The following is a 7,524-nucleotide window of genomic DNA, read 5'->3' on the forward strand; positions in this document are numbered from 1 at the left end:
AGAGAGAATCTGTTGTCTAGAGCTCTCAATCAACTCTTGTTTCAGACCTCCAAACAACTATAGTTCATTCAAACATAAGTGGCAGTCATCAAGGTGGCAGTCACCATGGTGGCAGCAGATGCACAGGCATCTACTCAGAAAGCAGCGATGCTATATAGCCCTTGAATTCACTAACAGTGAGTTTAAAGCTATTCAAGGAATACATTACTCCCTTTAGCTGTGAATTTGCGAAAGCCTACTGACCCAGAGTGTTACGTAAAAGGTTCATTGAATTGCTAGCTTTCATTAAGGCTTTTATCGCCGCAATGAAAGGTGTCCTAAAGGACACTGTCACACTGGTACTCATGCCGTGAGGTTGAAGAGGACGCAACTTTTGAAAATTTCAATAGAGAAGTTGAGGTGGAAACATTTAGACACTTTCTCCTCAACTGACCGATAAGGAAGGAATGAAGCAACCTGGTTGCCATACTTTCTACAAACCCGTCGAATAAGTTTGCTGTGATGCTATCCAAGAATCGGTCCTTTTTTCGATATCGCCTTTTAAGTGGAACTGCTTTCGAGCCAGACCATATGCCATCAAACGGAATTAATAATAAATTGACGATACGATATCTGCGGAATATAGCGGCTGAGGTAGGACTTCCCATTTAAGCGTTTCCAGGTAGGTCCGGATTTGGTAACGTGAGGTCGGGCATTGTCAAGCAGCAGAATCACTTTTTCGTGTCTCATCTGAGGTACTAAATCATTCCTAAGAATGAAGTTGCTTTTAAATGCCTTCGCGGTTGGCGTTTGACACTCATTTTTATCGAGCAACGTCTCCAATTTACAATCCTCGAAGGTGTTTGGCCTTACTTCGCACGGACGGCCATTAATTTCGAAATCGCCGTCTTTGAAGCGATGAAACCAACCACTGCACGTTTTTTCACATGGGGCGGCACCTCCGTAAACTTTTTTGAGCTCCGGATGTGCTTTAGCCACCGATTGCTTTGGCTGAAAGAAGCAACTCAACACTTCCCGCAAATCACGATTATTTGGCAAAAAATCGGACATATTCGCACAACCAAAGGTAGTTTCTTTTTAAAATTTCTTGGTTGAGTTTATCGCGTTTTGGATATATCAAAATCGATCACCACAAACTGCTGGAGCCATCTATTGACAAACAGCGGGAACTTAGTTGCGCACCTCATCGTTCTGCGCATCGCAACGAACAGGCATTTCTAGCTGTTCAAGTAGTATTATTCGTGTCCTCACGAGAAATCCGTCTATTAAAAAAATGTCAAAAAAAGTGATTTTTTCTGATTTGTAAAATCTAAAAAAAATAAATCTCAATAATTAATGGTCTTGTTTTTGTTTCCCAAATAAGGGAGTCAACTTTCAATTAACCATGTTCGAAACAAAACATTTTTATATGATATCGAGACGTCGATAAAGTAAACGAATATATATACTCATAAATATTTCATATTATTTTATAAGTAATTAAACATCTTTATCTACTCTTATCATGTCATTTGTTGTATGTTGTACATATCTACAAGCTTAGATGTTTATATGCTTTGCTATCAGCGCTGAAATCTTCGATATTATTTGGCACACAAAGGTGCAGACACAAAGTCATATATATACATACATTTAATTACATACATATGTACCATAAGTATTTCAATATGTAACTGTTAATTGCAAATTTGTAATTATAGAGATTACATTGCATTAGCTTTAAAATACCTACTGTCTTGTGAGTTCATATTGTCTCCTTCTACTTTGAATCGCACCATGGAAAGGATACAGGAAACATGTAATGACATTGAAGTTATTCTTTGGAATCGTTTTTTTTTGTTTGTTTTTTGGTCATTATAAAGAATAAAAAGTTGTTTTTCATTATTATTTCATTTTCCATGCAAAGAGATGCAATGACTTTTCGTGAGTATGTGGAAGAAATCAAAGTGGTAAGTTTTACGATTATTATATTACTATTTTGGTATTATAATTATTGTCATTATCACTATAACTATCATTATTACGCTGCTCTTCAGCAAATTAATTTACTACTATGTACCATACATACGTTACTTACATATGTGTGTATATCCTTTCCATGTTGGAATTCAAAGCAGATGAAGTCAATATGAACTCACCATACAATAAACTGTTGTACTGTGGTGTCCGTGGAATGCGTTTGAATTGTAGCAGGAAAAGAGAAGAACAAATGTCCGATATATTAATATCACATGTGAAGTAATCGTATTTGAAATTGTAAGCAAAGTAATTGAAATGTTATTATGTCAAAATGCACACCTCTGTCAATACCGACATCTCTTGCATATACCTCCACTACCTCCACCGTTGTATTTCCGACATGCACTTACGTATGTTGAGTCGACTAGTTAGATGTTTATGTAGTGAAAATATAAAAATATTGAACCGAAATTTTTTTTTTATAAATTTCAGTAAAGTACGTACTTATGCACAAAGTAAAAGAGAAATGTTTGAAGAGAATGCGTTTAATGCGAGCAACGATCAGCGCACAACTGGCAATAGATAAGTCATCTATAATGTAAAATAGCTAATTCGAAATTATTGAACAGCTTTTAAACTATTCAACAATTTTTCTTTTTTAAATTTTCTAAAATTTATTTTTAATTATATATATTGTATGGTCAAAAGGTCGTTGGAAAATGCGATATAATATTATGGGAATAAGTGAAGAGAAAGTTTAGTTTATAAAAAAATTGATTATTGAAAAAAATGAAGAGTTTACGTGGGGTTATGGTTTTTTAAAAAAATATTTTTTTTATTATTTGATTTTCTGCAAAAATTCTAGAGTATTGTCCTAAATTTTCAAGTTGATCCGAGTAATAGTTTCGGAGATACAATTTTGAGAACTTGTATGCTGGAGGCTAGCTAAGCTAAACCGTTTTTTTAAAGCCGTTTTTCTCGAAACTGTCTATTTGAAGTCCGTTGGTAAGATTTCTCAAGATCTACTCAACCGATGTTCATGGACGAAGGATTGTTTTTTAATTATAATTTTTTGAGAAAAAATTTCGCGAAATTTTCACTGAAATTTAAATTTTTTTGTAAAACCATCTGCCAAAAATGTAATTTTCATTTTTTTCTTTCGTTCAAGTTCTAAGTTAAGATTTTAACTAAAACACGTATTTTTCACTTTAGATGATTTTGTAAGGAGTTATCCTGCCAACGCAGACCCATCTTTTTTCCGAGAGGTCACCGGAAATGGTGTCACAATGGCCGAGTTTAAAATTTTTTTTTTCCAAAAATTCCAGAATTTCTTTGTTTTGTGTTTGTATCAAAAAAAATTAATTAAATGTTTCATTTTTTATATGAGAAACAAATTATTGAAAAAACATTGTTTTTTACGCGAGGACGCCCATGTAAACCCTTAAAGCAAGTGGTACGAGTATATTAAATATTTACAAATTTCAAATACATACTAAGCAATGCTTAGCTCTATGGCAAATTCGCAAATAAAATACAAAATTCTGTTAGCAAATGACGTAATATTGTGTTACAAAGTGTAGTGGGAGAAGTGTAAATATATGTGATTCTAAAATCATACTCTCGTTAGAGTTGCCAGACTTTTTATTACTTCACCCACTTATACTAATGATTGCAAAACTTTTGTAAATAAGAAAATAAGTAAAATCTTGTCAAATAAAAAAGTTTTCCTTAAAAGGACTCGTGTTTCGACAAATCAGCAGCTTCTTAAAGAAAAAATTAGGGGTGCGAAATTTCAAATCGATATCTTCAAAACTGAGGGACTGCTTCGCGTTTATGTGTGTACAAACAGAGAGACGAACATGGCTAAATTGGCTCAGCTTGGTCCTATCCTGTACTGGTCTTTTTCTCGCTGTTATAAACTTCATAGCAAACCTTAAACCCCGTTCGGGATGTAAAAATTAGCAACAAAATAGTTAGTTTTTATATTTGAAAGTGGAAATAGAATGAAACGGTACGAAACTTACTTACTTGTGTGAATGACAAAATTCTATTTTATTTAAAAATTATTAAAAAAAGTGTCAACTTTCATCGTTCATAAAAAATTTATGTCAGCACAAATAATAAATGAGTATCCTCTGAAAATTTAGTTGGAAATGAATTCTATCTTCCCACATATCAAAATAGGAACTTAAAAAAAGTGTTCCGAAATACATGAAAATATTTTTCTTGGTTACAATCTGGCAACGTCGAAAAAGCCCAATGAAAGAGAGCTTTTTGCGGTCACGTTTGTTTACACTGCTCTTTAAGAGCAAACATAGAAACAAATGCTTCAGAAATAAGTAAGAAAGCGTCAAGTTCGAGTGAGACCGACGTGTCAGAACGAAATAAGTAGAAAAATTCTGATAAGCTAGCAAAAATTTATACCAAAAATGCACGAAAGACAACAACTTTTGAAACGAAACGATTGTCTGCAGGCAGAAGAACGAAAATAATCATGCGGCTGGACAGAGGTTAGGGAAACGTATTGACCAATTTCCACAATTTTTCATTAAAGTAAATTATATCCGAGCTAAAATCTGTTGTATGCTGCTAATTCAATGCTAAGATATGGGATTTTTACTTAATATGATGAAATGCTATAAAGGAATGAAGATTTGTCGATATAGCTTTTCCATAGTTTTAAAAGACAACTGTTCCACTTTATTGTAGTCTTCAGTACCAAATTCAAGATCTTTAGCTTCCAAGTCCAACTTCGCTGGCATGAGCAGACGGACAGACGTACATACTATATGTGTATCTGTAATTAATTCCCCACGTATATCCGGAATCAAATATTTACGTCTCCCTGATTGCTTTGATATATGTACTATATAACTCCATAGCTATCCATCTCAACTTTCGTTGTTCAGACATCCATTAGGTGAACAAAGCAATTTTACTCTGGACAGCAGTTTTGTGTTGTGTTTTCCATCGCTCTCCCACTGAATAACGCACCAATATATTTTTATCTTGTATTTTTCAATGCACTTGACTTTAATCATTTGCCAATACTAACACGTTCGAAAGCACCGTTCCGCTTGTCACTCGTAATAATGCTGAGGTTCCAGCTTGCAATTTGCGACTATGCGGCCGAAAGGCGAGAACATTGCATTTATGCGGTCGCAATCACATTGTTTACTGACACAAGAACATATGAGTGATGACGTAGTTTAGCAAAGCTCCCGGACAGAGTTGCCATGTGAGTGTTTTAACGAAACAATTTCACACTATTAATGTATATTTTTGTTTTTGTAGAGACTTTTTCTATTCAACTTAGACATACAATGGCCATTGTTTCGGGGAGGATAAGCTGTCAAGTGCTCAGAGGCGATTATAAGCATTCGCGAGAGATAAGAGACTTTTTGAATATACAACTACTACCATTTAATTATAATAATTGGTAAAAGTATTTTATAACCGATAACCAAACAGAACATCATGATGACTCATACATACCCAATTGTTGACTGCTGATCGATGATTGTAATGATGAAATTTTAGTGTATTGTTAGGAAAGCCTGAAGAGATGGTAATAAGATTTGAAGTTCTTATGAGTGGGAAGGTTAGTGCAATGTTATATGTATTTAAAATTCTAAGAACTGATTTTTTGATGTTACGATAGGTAAAGATGGAAAGTGGAAAGCGAAAGAAGATAGTTTAAGCAAATTAGAATGGATTTTACTAAAAACAAAATAACCTATTTTTTCGAATATGTTCACAAATATGGTTTCACTTGGTTTAAGATAGTATTAGAAGGTTAAGTCTTCCCCCTACAAAATATCGGCTGAAGGAGATATAATTTTTTTTTGCTTTCTCGATAGCCTATATTTCCGAAAATATCCTGTAAAATCGACAAGGTCGTATCTTGAATAGTTTTTGAATGGCAGCGTTCTAAAGAGCGACCGCTCGCAGGTACAAACATATTTAAGGGAATCTTTAAACGCGTTTTTCTCGAAACGACATTTGTCGAAATTGCTGACATCATATCTCAGCGAGAAATTGACCGATCGACTTAAAATTAAAACTGAGTAATGTTGGTAAAATTTACTATACAATGACCTACGATCTTTTTGCTGGGTTAAAAATTGTAAATTTGGTATTAAAAATCGAACATTTTTTTACGTAAATAAACGAAATTCAAAAATAGTAGGTCATTGTATAGGAAATATCTTTAAGTTTAATAAACTTTTTGAATTTTTTTGTTTTATTCGGCCGTAATCATGTCAGCAGTGGGGGTACTTTTTTTGGCACTTCCGAAGGCTGCAAATAACTCCGTTATTTTTCAATATTTTTGTAAAAAAAAAAGAAAGCTGAAACTATAACTTATTACGTTAAAAGAAGTTCGAAACATTTAATCAAGTACTTTCTTCAAAAAAAAAAAAAACGAAGACTGCCTAATTTTTCATGCGTTCCACTGGTATAGCCCCTTAACCCTTTCAGCCCCAAAGGACTTTTTAAACGCTGTCAAACATATATAGAAGTTGCTTATAAGCAACTTCGGGGCTGAAAGGGTTAAGGAAATTATTGAAAAACAAATACTTCGTCAATCGTTTTAAATGTTAATTTTTGAAGAAAAGGATTTAATATTTTTCGAACCCGTTAAATAATGCCTACACTGCTGCAGTTATTCCGGCTCACTCCATATATAAAACCTAAAAAAATTCTCACTAGATACATATCGTCCATACAATTAAAAAAAAAAACAAGAAATGTCGCAATTGAGACGTTTTCCAAAAAAATTAAATTAAATTATTTTAATTTAAATAACATATTAACCGATATATACCGCGTATATTCGAAAGTTCGAAAATATTTATATTGGGTTGTCAAAAAAGTCTTGCGGTATTTTAATTGAATTTTATTTATTTTTATTTTATTTTTTATTTTTTTTTTTATTTTTTTTTTTTACTATGCCGGTCTCTTTCGACCAATTCAGCGATTTTATCGCAATTTTCGACGACAGGCCTTCCGGAGCGTGGCGCATCTTCGACCACCTCTACACCAGAACGAAAACGTTGAAACCATCGTTGTGCGGTGGAAATGGAAACTGTTTCGGGTCCATAAACTGCCAAATTTTATTTGCGGCTTGAGATGCATTTTTGCCCTTATCGTAGTAGTACTATAAAATATGCCGTATTTTCTCTTTATTTTGCTCCATGTTTGCGACGCTATAACTCACGAACGACTTAAAAGAAACGATAATCAATCAAACACGTGGTAGCGCGTAAAATGAGCTTTCCAAAAAGGTATAGCATGCCCCGATGCGACGAATAAAACTAGAACTACGCGCTTTCAGCGCCAACTAGCGAAAATACCGCAAGACTTTTTTGACAACCCAATATTAGGTAAATAGGGAGCATGGACCTGATTCAATAAATTTTTCATATTCAGACATACTCTTATCAGGAAAAAATTCTCTCTAAATTTCAATTACATATCTCACACATTAACCCATATTTTCACTGTGGTCCACATAATCGGTACCTGAGGACATGAATAGTTTCGGTTCGATTTGGAAAAGTTTTG

The sequence above is a fragment of the Bactrocera dorsalis genome, chromosome 4, assembly GCF_023373825.1.
Source record: "Bactrocera dorsalis isolate Fly_Bdor chromosome 4, ASM2337382v1, whole genome shotgun sequence".
NCBI lineage: Eukaryota > Metazoa > Arthropoda > Insecta > Diptera > Tephritidae > Bactrocera > Bactrocera dorsalis.